General features: G+C 49.2%; 1 protein-coding gene across 1 annotated transcript in view; it reads left to right on the top strand.

Annotated features, from left to right (window-relative positions):
* The first annotated feature begins 1,515 nt into the window (after window positions 1-1,515).
* Elf4 (E74 like ETS transcription factor 4) overlaps window positions 1,516-14,084 on the top strand; it is a 40,149-nt gene continuing 27,580 nt past the window's right edge. Inside the window, exon 1 of the mRNA XM_021188116.2 lies at window positions 1,516-1,846. The gene's annotated coding sequence lies outside the window, so the exon portion shown is untranslated. The remainder of the gene's footprint in view (window positions 1,847-14,084) is intronic.

Below are 14,084 nucleotides of genomic sequence, written 5' to 3'. Positions count from 1 at the left end.
GGCGAGCTTCGAGCTTCGAAGCTGTCTGAAACCTGCCCCAAACTAGAAAGGAGAGCCTCAGAGGCTGGAGTCCAACAGAAAGCTGTGTTTTTCCAGAATCTAGAATCCCCTGAAGAAAATGTGCTCACTTGTAAAAGAAAAAGAAGTGGAAATTTGCTCTTGGTCTTTACTCTGAGGACTTGTCTGTCTATGGGTAACAAGGGGGTTTCAGGAGCCAGGACCCTAGTGCGGCCTCTAGATCTTTTACTGTTAACCTGTGATCCACAACCTTTTGATGATGCCACCCACTACCCAAGCCCCGTGCCAGGATCATCTTTTCCAAAGCTGATGAAGCAGGCTTTTGGAGGTGGTTGAGTAGATCTTGACCTGAAGCCCCTTTGGCCATCTCTCAGAGGGCCCTCCTCCCCCGGAACCCCCCCCCCAGCGGCTTTCTGCCAAGGTCATGTCTCTCTGCTTTCCCACCACGCCCCGCCCCCTGCGTGCCTCTCCCGCAGCCCTCCCCACCCTCGCTTTAGTCAGCGGAGAACTGTGAGAAATGACAATTTCCAGAAGACACCTTCCCAGGACCTTAGTTGTGGTACCAGATGGGGGCTGGTATGGATACGGAGGAGAAACAGGGCAAAGGGGGGCAAATCAGAAAATGGGTTGAAGTGGGCAGCTCAAGGACAGCCATTGCTTGACTTTATATCGAAAACATGGGGTGTAGGCGCTCCTTGAACCCCAAATTCTAGCTGGCTGTACACCTGCTGTATTGGCCCCCCCAAGCGCCGTGGGTCGGTCTTTCCTGCAACTCTCTGGTCACACCAATCCAGGAAATCTCTGTTCAGAGACTCCAAGGGGTGGGGTGGGGTAGGGTGGGGGTGGGGTGGACATTGTTTGCAAAATGTACCCTCTGTCCATCTCTTCCCATCCTTGCTAGGGTGCCTGGTTGCCACATTGCACGCTTGGTACTGTGGCATGCTGGTGTTGTGGGGGGCAGCCAAGGTAGCAAGGCATCAGAGTATCGCCTTCCAGAAACCCCAGGATAGCTCCACGGGATATTGTGTGGGACTTCCCGCCGAGAAGCGCCCAGTCAGAGCTGAGGGCCCCGGGCCCCGCCAATTATGAGCACAGTGTGGGAGGGGGTGCTCGCTAGGGAAGCAGCTCCTGCGACGTGAGCTCTGGAGGGGCTCTGCCTTCTCTGACCTCTCCGCGGAGGTGGGGGGCCGCGAGGCTCGCGGGGCAGGAGAGCCTGCGCGGGCCCCTGGCAAGGCTCCCCCTGCCGTGCTGGCGACTGTGGCGGGGTTGGGGTGGAGGGGCGCTGTTTCCACCCCGGTGCCTGGTCCCTCCCAGCCTCCCTTCACCCCGCCCGCTCGCCCGTGGTCCCTCCCGTCGGTCCCTCCCTCCGGCTCTTCAGTCCCTCCTCGCCCTGCCTCCTGCGCGCCCAGCCCAGCCTCCGCCCGCGGGGACGTGTGTGAGTGTGTGTGTGTGTGAGTGCGTGTGTGTGAGTGTGTGTGTGTGTGTGCGCGCGCGCGCGTGTGCTGTGTGTGTCTCCAGTGCGATTTCCCCTTTCTCTTGCTAGCCTCGGCGCAGCTCACCAGAGGCTCGCGCCCCCCTCCCCGTCAGCGGGTGCCCCCCGCCGCCCTTCCCTCGGTGCGGCCTCCCGGGAACCTCGGGACTCCCGTCACACCACCGGCACCCCGATTCCTCTTCATCCGGGGCGCCGCCGTCTCACCTGGGGCTCGCATCTCGCTCGCCCTCCAACTTTGCCATTGGCGGCGGCGGCGGCGGCGGTGGGACGTGTGGGAGAAGCCCAGCGCCTCGCCCGGCCGCCCGCCCGCCCGGACCAGCCTGCCCCGGCGCCGAGGTGAGTCACGGGCGCGGGCCGGCGGGGGCAGGCGGGCCCCGAGGAGAGCAGGAGGGCGGGCGGGCGGGAGGGCGGGCGGCCCCCGGCGGCCGCGAGGACGGACCGGGCGCCGCGCTCAGCCGCCACTTCTCCTTTCCGCGGCGCCCAGCTCCCGGCGCCGCGGCCGGGGCCCCGATTTCGAGGTGGGGGGAGGAGAAGGCGGTCCGGCGGCCCTTGGGGACTCGTGTCTCCTGCCCTGAAACGGCGAGGGGACCACCCGCCGGCCGAGATCCGAAGAGCCCGGGTCACTAGACCCGCCCGGGCGACCGGAGGAGCTCAGGTACGTCGATGGCGCCGCTTCTTGGGATGCGGGGCAAGAGCTCGAAAAGTTTGCCCGCGTGGGGCATCAAGGGTGGTGGGGACCAGGAAGGGTGCGTGTGTCTCAGCCTAGGAACTGTGAGGAGCCCGAGCTCCGGAGGTCACAAGCAGAAGTGAGCAGCGGCGGCGGGCGGGCGGGCGGGCGGGAAGGCGCTTTCCGTCAGCCCCAGCCAGCCAAGCCTCTGTGGAGAGGCCGTTAGTGACTGCGGCGCCGCCCCCACCCCGTGCCGATCGGCGATCGCAAAGCCGCAGGGCAGGAGACTCTGCGGACTCAGGCGACTCCGACCAGGTTGAACCAGTGGCCCCTAGGGCTTCCACAGCCAGACACTGGAGACACGCACACTCACAGTCGCGATCATACACAGACGCCCGCCCGCCCGTAAACCTATGACTTGGAGACCTGAACTGCCAAAATAGAGACCTCTTGGCAGGGGCTGGAGTTTCCGTGTCAGCCAGCCGCCAGGCTTCCCGCTCCCGTGTTCCCGCTCTCCACGGTTCTCCCGCCTCTTGGCTTCCTCCCCTGCTACTTCGGAGGGGACCCAGCAACCGCACAGCGCAAAGGTTCCCCCCACACCCAATGCCAGAGTCTGCCTTCGGCGGTTCAGACATTGCTGAGCTGGCAACCGCTTTAGGAATTCCTGCCCCCTCCACGGGACCCCTAAACTTTGATGCCCTTTCCTTGGGAGTAGGCCTGGGACTTAGACGTCCTGATGTAAGAGTTACCTCCTGACCCCTTGGCATCTCAGATTAGTGGGACCCCCTTGGGTACCCCCAACTACCACTGCACCCCAGCTGAGGAGCTCGGGGGTGATTTGATAGCCCTTTGATTTCTGCCCCTCATCCCTCTGCCTGAGATAGAGGCCTGTCTGGTCCTGCAGCTTCTTCTAGTTAATGTTTGACAGTTCATTGTAGCTAATCATTTTAATTAGCTCTTAAAGTGGGGAGGAACAGTTAACCTTGGACTTCTCGATTTTGGCCTGGTGGGGCCTCAAATGGGAGGAGTTCTGAGGAGGTAAGAACGGAAGTGAGGTCACCACCCCTGGCCTGAGCTACTACAGCTGGCTCCAACAGCTGGTGGGCACACCCATTAGGGACTCAACTCCTGTGAGCTGACCCTTGCTTGGCCTGAGAATGCCAGGATGAAAGAAGGTGAAAGGAACCTATCTTTCTCCCCCTCGTTCTGGGGAAACAGGGTTCGTTGGCATTGAAAATGCCCAGGAAACTCATAGGCCAAGTAAAAATGTCAGTCAGCCCTAGGATTTCCCCAGTTAAAAAGTGCTTCTTGACCCAGTGCAGAAAAAACATGGAGGTGAGCAGGCAGGAAAAGCCCTCTGTAGGTGTGTGACAATCGACAGCAAACCTGAGCTTTAAGAAGCTGCCTCGCATATGGGGGTCTCTGGAGCTGGGTTCAAAGCCTATGCTCTCTTGTGGTGTGTGTGTGTGGGGGGGTGGCTATGAAGCAGGCACCACCATTGCCACCCTCACCCCGGCCTCTCTGTGAGCTGAAGGAGTGGCTTGTTTGCAACTATGCCTGGCATTCCTCCCTCCATGGTACTGTTTGCTGGCTACTCAGAAACTAGTGCCCACCTCTGGTCAAGCCGGGGGGGGGCCCAATCCAGCCTTCTTCACACATAACTGAGTGACAGTGCAATAGCTTCAGCCTTCTCTGCTATTATGTTGGGACCTAAAAATAAGGGCCCCGTGGCCCATCATGGGACAAGTTGATAACATATTCAAAATGTCTCTAATGCTGCAAACATTTAGGGCTTTGGCTCCAGAAAGGTCCAAATCAGCCACTTGCTAAGAGTATGGCTTTTCTAGGGAGCCCTTTACTCCTGGCCTTGGCCTCCACAACTTTCTCATTTACTCCCAGTCATGAGTGCCAGCCTTTTTGGGTTAAAAGCCCAGCTTTGTCATTTACTAGTTATACGGTTGTATGTGTTAGTCTCACTAAGTGGCAAAAGAATCAAGTTCCCAAGTTGGAGAGGAACAAATGTGTTCTTACCTATAGGTTGCTGGTTAGAAGACTGTCTGGTATAGGGCCCATAAGGAACTGGCATTGTGATATTGATTAATACAGAACCTAAAACTCAGGTCCAACTCAGCAAATGCAGAAATTTACTGGAAGCTGGTCCTAGTACTAGGCTGGCCCCAATGAAGTGTTGGTCTAGAAAATACGAGGATGAAGAAGACAGCACTGACCTTCCAGGGTTGTATGTTGGCTGAAATGGGTGGTAGGATGTAGGAAGAGTACAGGGAGATTGTAATAGTTTTAAAACAAACTCGAGGATTTGAAGAGATGGCTCAGCAGTTAAGAACACTGCCTGCTTTTGTAGAGGACCTGGGTTTGATTCCTCACACCCACATGGTGGCTCACAACTATCTATAACTCCAGTCCCTGGGATTCTGACATCCTTTTCTGACCTCCTAGGGCACCAAGTATGCACAGACATACATGCAGTCAAAGCACACATACACAAAATAAACTTACAAAATAAAAAATAAAATAAAGCCAAACTCAAATTCCTGGGTTAAGATGAGGAGCCAGGTGCCCCAAACTGAAGGCTTCTCCTTGCTTGGAGATGATGGCTGGGATCTGGTCTGAATGCTATCTGTCTCTCAAGTCTGCCCTACGATTTTGGTGAAGGAGAGGGAAGGGAAAGTAGGCTCGTGCACAGGCTGAAAGTGACAGGCATTTTGGACTGTGATTTTCTGCGTGCCAGGGCCAGGGTGGCATTACTTATGGTCCCTCCCACACACTCCTAAAGCCCTCTGAGATGGCAGAGATCACACCTGGCATGCCTCCTCCACATCCCTGGATCCCCTGCTGAATTAGGAAGAGCCTTGGGCAACCCTTGCTCCTCCGTTCTGGGCCTGACCCCAACCTGACCTTAGTTATCACTCCTGGTTTTCTAAACTGCAAAAAGGTTTCTGGCTTCACTGCCAATTTATTCCCTTTGTGGTTCTCAGACTGAAAACTAGTTCTGCAGGGGAGAAAAGAAACCCATGAAAGGTACCCAGAATCCCATGGGCGCTTTCCTGGGGGTCAGGGGCTTTTCTCATCAACACCAACCTGCCTGCAAATCTCTGGCTGCTGAGCCTCGTGTGTCCTGTAATAGCGGCTGTGCCGCTAATGCCCTGTAGCTTGGGCCCCAGCGCTGGTTGCCAAGAAACTGCTAGTCGGGGTGCTTATGAGGGTTCTGACCTCATAGGGGCTGCTGAGTTTCAATTCAGCAGACATTTATTAACACCTACTGTGTGCCCAACCTGTGCTATGAGCTGTGGGGGAGCCGAGGGAAGGACGTGGTGGGGCAGAGATGACTAAGACACTGAAACAATCAGAGGCGAAGACAAGCAGCCAGGCCAGGGGCTGGTCAGGTGCTAATTGTACTTCTTGGAGCAGAGGCCAGCGCGGCCAGGACTCTGAGGTCAGCAGCAGCTAGAGGAGGGAGGGAAAGCTTTGTGAGGGATTCGGGTGAGAGCTAGACCTTGAAAGGGGGCGGGGACAGCGAGGGGGAGATGTGGCTCGGCAGAAAAGGGAGAAAAGACGCCTTTCTCTCTATTCCCTGGCCACGGACTGACCTTCGAAGCCTGGATGATTGTTTGGTAAATGCATGTCACATAAAAGAGTAGGTCAGTGAGTGTGGGTGGCTTCATGCAAACCTCGATCTCCACTTCAGGACGTACAAAATGCTTGGCCGAGACAGTGAGCCCAGCCTGTATTGATAATACACAAAGGGTAGCCAGGCTTCCCCGCCACCCAAGCTGAGAGCATTTCATTATGGACTGCACCCTCCAACACAGGCCAGCTAGGAAAGGAGGGAGGGAGGGAGGCAAGCGTCTGAGGAAGAGAGGAAGAGAGGTAGAGGACATCAAAGCTGACATGTCACAGTTGTCACAGGAGAAATCTGCCGCCTAGGTCCCACCTTCCCCCTCCCCCTCCTGGGGTTTGGAGGCTTTTTTGGGACCCTGGTGGTAGAGAGCAGAGATTTTCATCACAGCCCACCACCCAGCCAGCTGGGAATTGAAATCTAGAGAGTTTCTGCCTGGACACAGAAAAAAATCATCATGCTCTACTTTTGAGTCCTCCGTGGCCGGATGGGAGGTGAGCTTTGGGCTTTTGTTAGGCTCAATTGGATAAAAACACTGAGACTACCCACCCCCGCGTTCCCCCCTCCCACAACAGCTTCTTGCTACTTTTTGATTCTGCCTCTCTTCGGTAAACACCTAAGGGGCATACTAGAATGTCCTGACTTGGGCTGGGAAACTATCTTATGGTGAATTTCTTGACAAAGAGCCTGTTTCCAGAGGAACAAGATGCTGTAGGGTCTGTAAGGAAAGTGCTGGAACATTTCTCAAAGCAGCTAACAGGAATCTAGCCCAGCTTGGCTAAGGTTGGCACTATAAGGAGGCAGAGGTAGGTGGATCTCTTTAAGTTTGAGGCCAGCCTGGTCTACAGAGCAGGTACTAGGACAATCAGAGCTACACAGAGAAACACTGTCTCAAAAGAGAGACCGAGGGGAAGGGTATTAAGTAGCTGGTCTGAGTTGAACAAGCTTCGCCTTAAGTTCTTAATTTTGGATGGGCCTTTTCTTTCCCAGTGCTGATACTTCATGCCTTTTAGTCTACTTACCTTTCTGGAAGCTTCCTGCCTTCTTCTAGTCTGACCCAATATCCTTCTCAAGAAGACAGAAATGCTTCAGACTAGAAGGAGGCAGGAAGGGAGCACGGTCAGTCTGCATTCATATCTCAGACCTACCAGGTTCTGGCTGTGTGACATTGACTTAACCTCTCTGGGTCTCACTGTATGTTTCACAGGGATAGAGTGACGAATGAGATAATGTATGTAAAACATTGAGCATAGTGCTTTTCGCAGTGTACCCACCCAGTAAGTGTTCCTCGGATTAGTTTTAGTCCTCGCTAAGATTGTTGCTGGTCATATCATCTTTTCACCATTCACGTACCCTATGCTTTGCCAATATCCCAGAATTAAACACCTTGCCAGAAGTGCTGGCAGGGCATTCCAGCCCATTCCTGAAAATACCTGGCTGAGTTTTACAGATTTTTTTCTGCTAAGGTTTTTTGTTGTTATTGTTGTTAACTGTGCCATCATAAAGGATACAGAGGGGATATGGAAGAAGCGCTATGTGCATACATGCAGGGGTCTGTGTGTTATCTACAAAGCCGTTCTGGGTGGTAGACAGTTCTGGAGTTAATAGTGGTGCTCGAGGGGCTGGAGAGATGGCTCCGTGGATAAGAGCTTCCTTGCTCTTTGAGGTGGTCAAAGCTGCAGACCCCAGAACTTGTGTTGGGCAGCTTGCACCTGCCTGTGTCTTCAGCTTGAGGGGATCTGACATCTTCTTCGGCTCTGCAGGCACCCTCCCCCACACACATGCACAGAGGCGCGCACACAGCACACCTAAATAACTAAAATCTTTTCTAAGACTGGAACCTGAGCCATCAAGGTAGTTCAGTGGGTGAAGGTACTCGCTGCCAAGCACGACAACCTGGGCTCAGTCTTTGGAGCCCACATGGTGAAAAGAGAGAACCATCCTTGCAAGCTGCCCTCTGACCTCCACATATAAGCCGTGGCACCCTCCCCCATCCCATCCCCACATGCATTGAGTGCATACATGCTCTCGTGTGTGTGTGTGTGTGTGTGTGTGTGTGTGTGTATGCGTGTGCGCGCGCGCGTGCGTGTGTTGAAAGAAAAATGTAAAAGTAGTTTAAAGGTGGGGATTAAGTTTTTAATATTTGTATTAATATTACCATGGTTTTTTTTGGGGGGGGTCTGCGTTATTTTCACTTTGAATATCCACTGAAGAAACCAGAAGTGAGCTGAGTGTGAAGGCGCACAGCTGTCGGTTCAGCACTTCGGTGGCTGAGGCTGGAAAATGGAGAGTTCTAGGCTTGCCTGGTCAACATAGCAAGTTCCAGGTCAGCCCCGGCTACAAGCAAAACCTTGTCTTAAAAAAAAAGAATTAAAAAATTAAAAGAAGAGGAAAAAAATCAGAGGAAGTTTGTTCCTTCGAGAAAAGGCATACATACCATTCTATCCCTGGAGACTACTTAGCAATCATCAGTTTGCTGTTTGCCTCCTGAGGGTAGAGCTCTGGAAACCAGTTGGCCAACTCTGGACTCATCACAGCTTGGTGCTCTCTACCGATCTTTCTGATCCTTTCAGTTTACCGTGATGTTGGGTCCCTGCTGGGCAAATGTCCAAAGGCCTTTGTTTGAGGCTGGGGCACTGCCTTTGACCAGCAGCTCTCAGGGGCTGGGAACCTTTGCCAAAGGCCCCTCAAAAGATTTTGAGGTCCCATCTGCTGTAGCTGCAGTTGTGTTTAGGTGAGCCCAAGATAAGAGGTACCCCATATGGACTACACCTAAATAGACCATGCTACTGGATCATGTGATCCTTGCCCATCAAGTTAAGAAAGCTAGGCCTTGAGCAATGGAAGAGTGGACAATTAGTTTTTTTTAAAGGGACTTATTTATTATATGTAAGTACACTGTAGCTGTTTTGAAACATCTTAGAAGAGAGCATCAGATCTCATTGCAGACGGTTGTGAGCCACCATGTGGTTGCTGGGATTTGAACTCGGGATCTTCGGAAGAGCAGTCAGTGCTCTTAACTGCTGAGCCATCTCTCCAACCCAGACAATTAGTCTTAATCACTCTAAATACCTGATAATGGGGAGGTACTTAAGTGTGGACGCTTTCAAGGTTACCAGTTTCTTAATACCACAGTAATAGAAAAAAAAAAAGAAAGAAAGAAAGAAAGAAAGAAAGAAAGAAAGAAAGAAAGAAAGAAAGAAAGACCCAGATCTATTCTTGGAGACTCCAAGCTGCATTCTAGAGTGTCAGGGACATGTATATATTTACCTGTTAGAAGGTAGGGGCTCTTTAAATTTCTAAATTGCATGATGTGGAGCTAATGGCTTACACAGAGAAAAATCATTTTTCTTCCTTGGCTTCATTAGGGAAGACTTCCTGGAGGTGAAAGGACAGATGGCCTTTCAAAAGAGGAAAGAGAGACCATTGGCAATGTTCTAGGGGCATTCCAGACTAAGTGAGAAGGTAACATTGGCATGAGAAAGCCAGAGGTACAACAGTGTAAGTCCCCCACAATTGACATGTGTGATAAGTTCCAGGTTCAGAATCTGACTCTAAATTGTGTATTCTAGGGAAGTGTGAGATTATTGCCCTTTTTTGGCCTTCACTACTACTGCAAAGCAACACGGTACAGTAAACTCACATAGTAATGCCACGTAATGACAAAACCATAGTCAATGGTGTACAATCCAGGGCCCCCTCCCTTTCTTTCATGTGACTTAACAGCTTTACTAAAGTCATATCAATGTACAATAAATGGCACATTTTTTAAGTGTACAATTTGGTCCAATTTGACGTATGTATATACCCCGTGAAAGCATCACCACATTCAAGAGACAGCTAGCGTATGTGGGGCTCCTGGGAAGTTTCCTTGCATCCTTTGGTAATTCCACCTTCCATCCTAAGGCAGCCACTGCTCTGGTTTCTGTCACTATAGATTAGTTTGCATTTTCTTAAGTTTCGTATAATTGGAATCATGCAGTCCTGTCTGGCCTGGCTTCTCTCTGGATATTTATGTTAAAACTCTTCCTTGTTTTTGTATATATCAGTGTTTCTTCTCCCTCACTCCCTCTCCCTCTCTCCCTCACTCCCTCACTTCCTCTTTTGAGACAGGGTCTCACATTGTAGCTCTGGTTGGTCCTGCAACTCAACTCTGAAGACCACACTGCTCTCAGCTATTGATAGCTGCTTACCTCTGCCTCAAGATTTCTGAGATTAAAAGACTTGCAAAGTCATGCCTGGTAGATGTTTCAATCTTTTTTATTACAAAGTAGCTTTCCATTGTATGAACAAAACAACCGTTGTTTATCTGTTCAACAGCCTGTGGACTTCTGATGTTTTTTCCTAGTTTTTTTTTTTTTTAAACTGTTGCAAAGAAAGCTGCTCTGAATATCTGTGCGCAAATCTTTTTATGGCTGTATGTTTCCTTGTCTCTGGGTTAAATACCTGAAAGAAAAATAACTGAGTCCAACAATAGCGAAGGTTCAACTTTTTTGTTTTTTTGTTTTGTTTGTTTTGAGACAGGGTTTCTCTGTATAGCCCTAGCTGTCCCGGAACTCACTTTGTAGACCAGGCTGGCCTCGAACTCGGAAATCCACCTGCTTCTGCCTTCCAAGTGCTGAGATTAAAGGCATGTGCCACTACTGCCCAGTGAAGGTTCAACTTTTAAAGAAAGTTATTACACTGTTTTCCAAATACTTTTACCATTTTACATCTGCTCCCCTCAAAGGATAAGAATTCCAAGTTGTTTGCTCATCTTCACTAGCACTGTTGTGTAAGGGTGGGTGGCCGTGGTTACATTGTAATTGCGATTCATTAAAACTCACTATTTTAATCATTTCCCCATGTGCTTCTTTGTTATCTCTGGATTTTTCTCCTTGTGAAATATCTGCTCAGGTCTGTTGCCCAGAGAGTCCTTTATAGACTCTAGATACAAGACTTCTATCATAGTCCTGCTTGACAAAACATTGCTTCTTTCCTGGTCCTTCTGCCTACACCTCCCAAGTGCTAGGATTACAGTTGCAAGCCAGTGTCAAGTTGTAGAAGCCTTTGGTTTTGCATTCAATCTTAGCCAAAATGCAACTAATCGCTGTGTTTCTTTCTCTGTTGACCTGGGGATTGAACCTCAGACCTTTTGCCTATTAAGCAAGCGCCTTGCCATTGAGCTATGTCCTAGGCCTTCACTTTTCCTTTTATAGATCAAGCCTTCAGTACTACATCTAAGGAATCTTTGCCTAGGCCTAAGTCATAACTATTTCATCATATGTTTTCTTTTATAATTTTAGCCTTTGCATTCTGGTCTGTGATATATTTGCCCGTTGTTTTACACTCTAATTTCAGTGTGCATTTCCCTTGGTGACTCACTATTTTAATCATTTTTCCATGTGCTTACTTTGTTATCTATATATCCTTTTTTTTAAAAAAAAAAAAGTGAAATGTCTGCTCATTAATTTTTCAGTATTGAGGGCCAGAGCTTTGCGTGGGCTAGGCAAGCACTTGTCTAGGCTTATTTTACCAAGTCATCTAAAATTTTTAGTGTGTCTGCATATGTGTGTGTGTATGTGTGTGTGATACAGATGTGAGAATGGGCATGAACACACACCACACATACATGTGGTGGTCAAAGGACAGGTTTGGGAGTTCCCTCCTTCCACTGTAGGTTCTGGGAGTTCCAGTGAATGGACTTTCAGCTGCTCCACCGCCTTGCTAGCCCAGATTTTGACTACTTTAAGTTCTTTGCAACATCCTATGAAATTTAAAACTGTTTGTATAATTTTCTTTTAATATTTATATATACCTTATTCACATCAATCATTAAAACAGTTATTACAAGTTTTTGAATCTTGTAATCCGGTGTGTGATTGATATCACTGTTATTTTAGATGATGCTTAGACTTGTTGTTTTATGGCTAAAGGGTACCTTAAATTGACTGTGCATTAGTAGAATAGGACATTGTTTTTGCCCTTTAGTTATAGTGAATAAATCCAACATTTCTTTCATGCATCCCCGTGTACATGCCTCGCCTATCCCCTTTCAACCATATGTGCCAATAACACAGATCTCCTTAAGCAAAGTTTAGCTGGCCATGGTGGCACATGCTTGTAGCCCTAACTATTCGTATACTGAGGCAGAGAGTGATGAGTTTGAGGTCAGCCTGAGCTATAGAGCAAGACCTTGTTACGCCTCCCTCTACAAAAGCCAAACCAAACCAAGAATATTTGACCTCAGACAGTTTTTCTCCTATCTCATTCTCCCGAGTTATTTTGTATCTTAGACCTGATACAACATCATGACATCATTCCAAGGGTACAGTGATGTGACTAGAAGCCAATATTCCCAGGGCAGGACTGTGGTTTTATGCAGAAAGTTAATGCTTTTGATGATAACTTGATTATCAACTGTCTCCTCAATGCTACTTGGGGGAAGAACTCGATTTGGCATTTGTCACCTCTAACAGGGGCTTGCAGCAAGGGAGGAAAAGTAATACCTGACTCCCTAGAACTCTTTGTCTCCCAACTGCAGGCCAGCCATACTGCTGGACTGTAATGCTAAGACCCTTTCGAACCTGTAAGTTGACAATTTACCGGAGTTTAATTCATGGATGCTTAGATATAGGTTGGAGGAAGAAGAAATATGACAGAAAAAAAGCAGCAATTCAAGACCATATGTGCCAAAAGGTCTTGTGACAGAATTGAAAAGCTCTGGGGAGTTTATGGGAGGCGGGGCTCTGTGGATATGAACTGTAATTACTAGAACATAAACAGCTCTGTGAGGTTAGGAGACTTGTTTGAGACCTTGCTCGATGGGTACTGTTTGATTAGACAAAAAAGATCTCGAAGGGATGGCAAGCCTGAGAAATTCCATGAATGAGGCTGGAATGTTCCCTCAGGGGACCATGAGGAGACCACTGGGCTTGAAGCCCAGCTTGAGTTGAGAAATCATGGGAACGAGGCTGAGTAGGTAGGGTGGGGTCAGACTGCTAAGGACCTTCAGAAACCAAGTTAGATGAGTCGAGACTCTAAGGCTCTGGCGAGTCAGAGTCCACGGCCACAGATCTCAATGTGTGTGTCCTGAAGAAGCTGGCACCAGCTCAGAGGCTGAGGGAGGAGTTAGGTGGAGGCAGGACCAAGGCTGGAACTTGAACTTTCTCACTCCTAAGAAAAAGGAGCACAGTTTTTAGCTCTTTCTCAGGTTTTCACACCCCCTCCCTACAGCATCATAACCTAGATCATTGTCAAGGGGAGTTAATGGTGGGACAACAGACAACCAACATGAACTTTGCAGCTCGCCTGCTGAGTGGTCCACCCCACTGCTTACCCTGACAGCTTAGGTGAAATCCTAGTAGCTCTAGATGGTGTCTGAAAGTGAAAAGGCAGGCTGAGTGCAGTGGGGCATGCCTGTGTGTCTAGCTATGCAGGAGGCTGAGAAGGGAGGTTTGTTTATGCCTTGCTTCAGGAGACTGAGGCCAACGTGGGCAACACCACTAGATGCCCTCTCAAAAGAACAAAGGAAAAAAGAAAGAGAGAAAAGCAGGCACAGTCTTTTTCCCTTGGGAAGCTGAGGCAGTAAGATTGCAAGTTCAAAGCCAGCCTGGGCTCCATAGTGAGACAGCTTGTCAAGAAAAACAAAACAAAACAAAACACTGTGGGGCTGGAGAGATGGCTTAGCTGTTAAGAGCACTGACTGCTCTTCCAGAGGTCCTGAGTTCAATTCCCAGCAAGTAGGTAGATCACTATGGGATCTGATGCCCTCTTCTGGTGTGTCTGAAGACAGCTTCAGTGTACTCATATAAATAAAATAAATAGATCTTTTTTATCTTTTAAAAAAGGAAAGGAAAGGAAAAAGCAATGTGCTAAGGAGAGAAATGACCTTTTAACTCAGTATCAGCTATCAATATATCAACACTAATTGATTTGTGATTTTCCCTTTATGTGTCACTATTTTTTGTTTGTTTGTTTTTAGTTATACTTCTCTCATACAGCACTCCCCAACTGCAGTTTCCTCTCTGGCCACTTCTGACTGGTAGGGAAGGCTGCTTCGGGAGAGATGGTATTTTGGCCTAATATTTTTAGTAGAAGAAATGTGGCATGGACAGCAAGCCTGTAAGGAGCTCTGAGTGACATGCAATCTGTCCTCTTGGAGAACGGGCACCTGAGAGTTCAAGAAATTTTGTTTTACCAGAGTTTTTCTGTTACCATCCAAGTCCCCCACACTATTAAATTATATATATATATATATATATATATATATATATATATATATATATATA

Source organism: Mus pahari, chromosome X (genome assembly GCF_900095145.1).
Source record: "Mus pahari chromosome X, PAHARI_EIJ_v1.1, whole genome shotgun sequence".
Lineage (NCBI taxonomy): Eukaryota > Metazoa > Chordata > Mammalia > Rodentia > Muridae > Mus > Mus pahari.
Note: the sequence above shows the minus strand (reverse complement) of the source record. Positions and strands in the feature narration are given on the sequence as shown.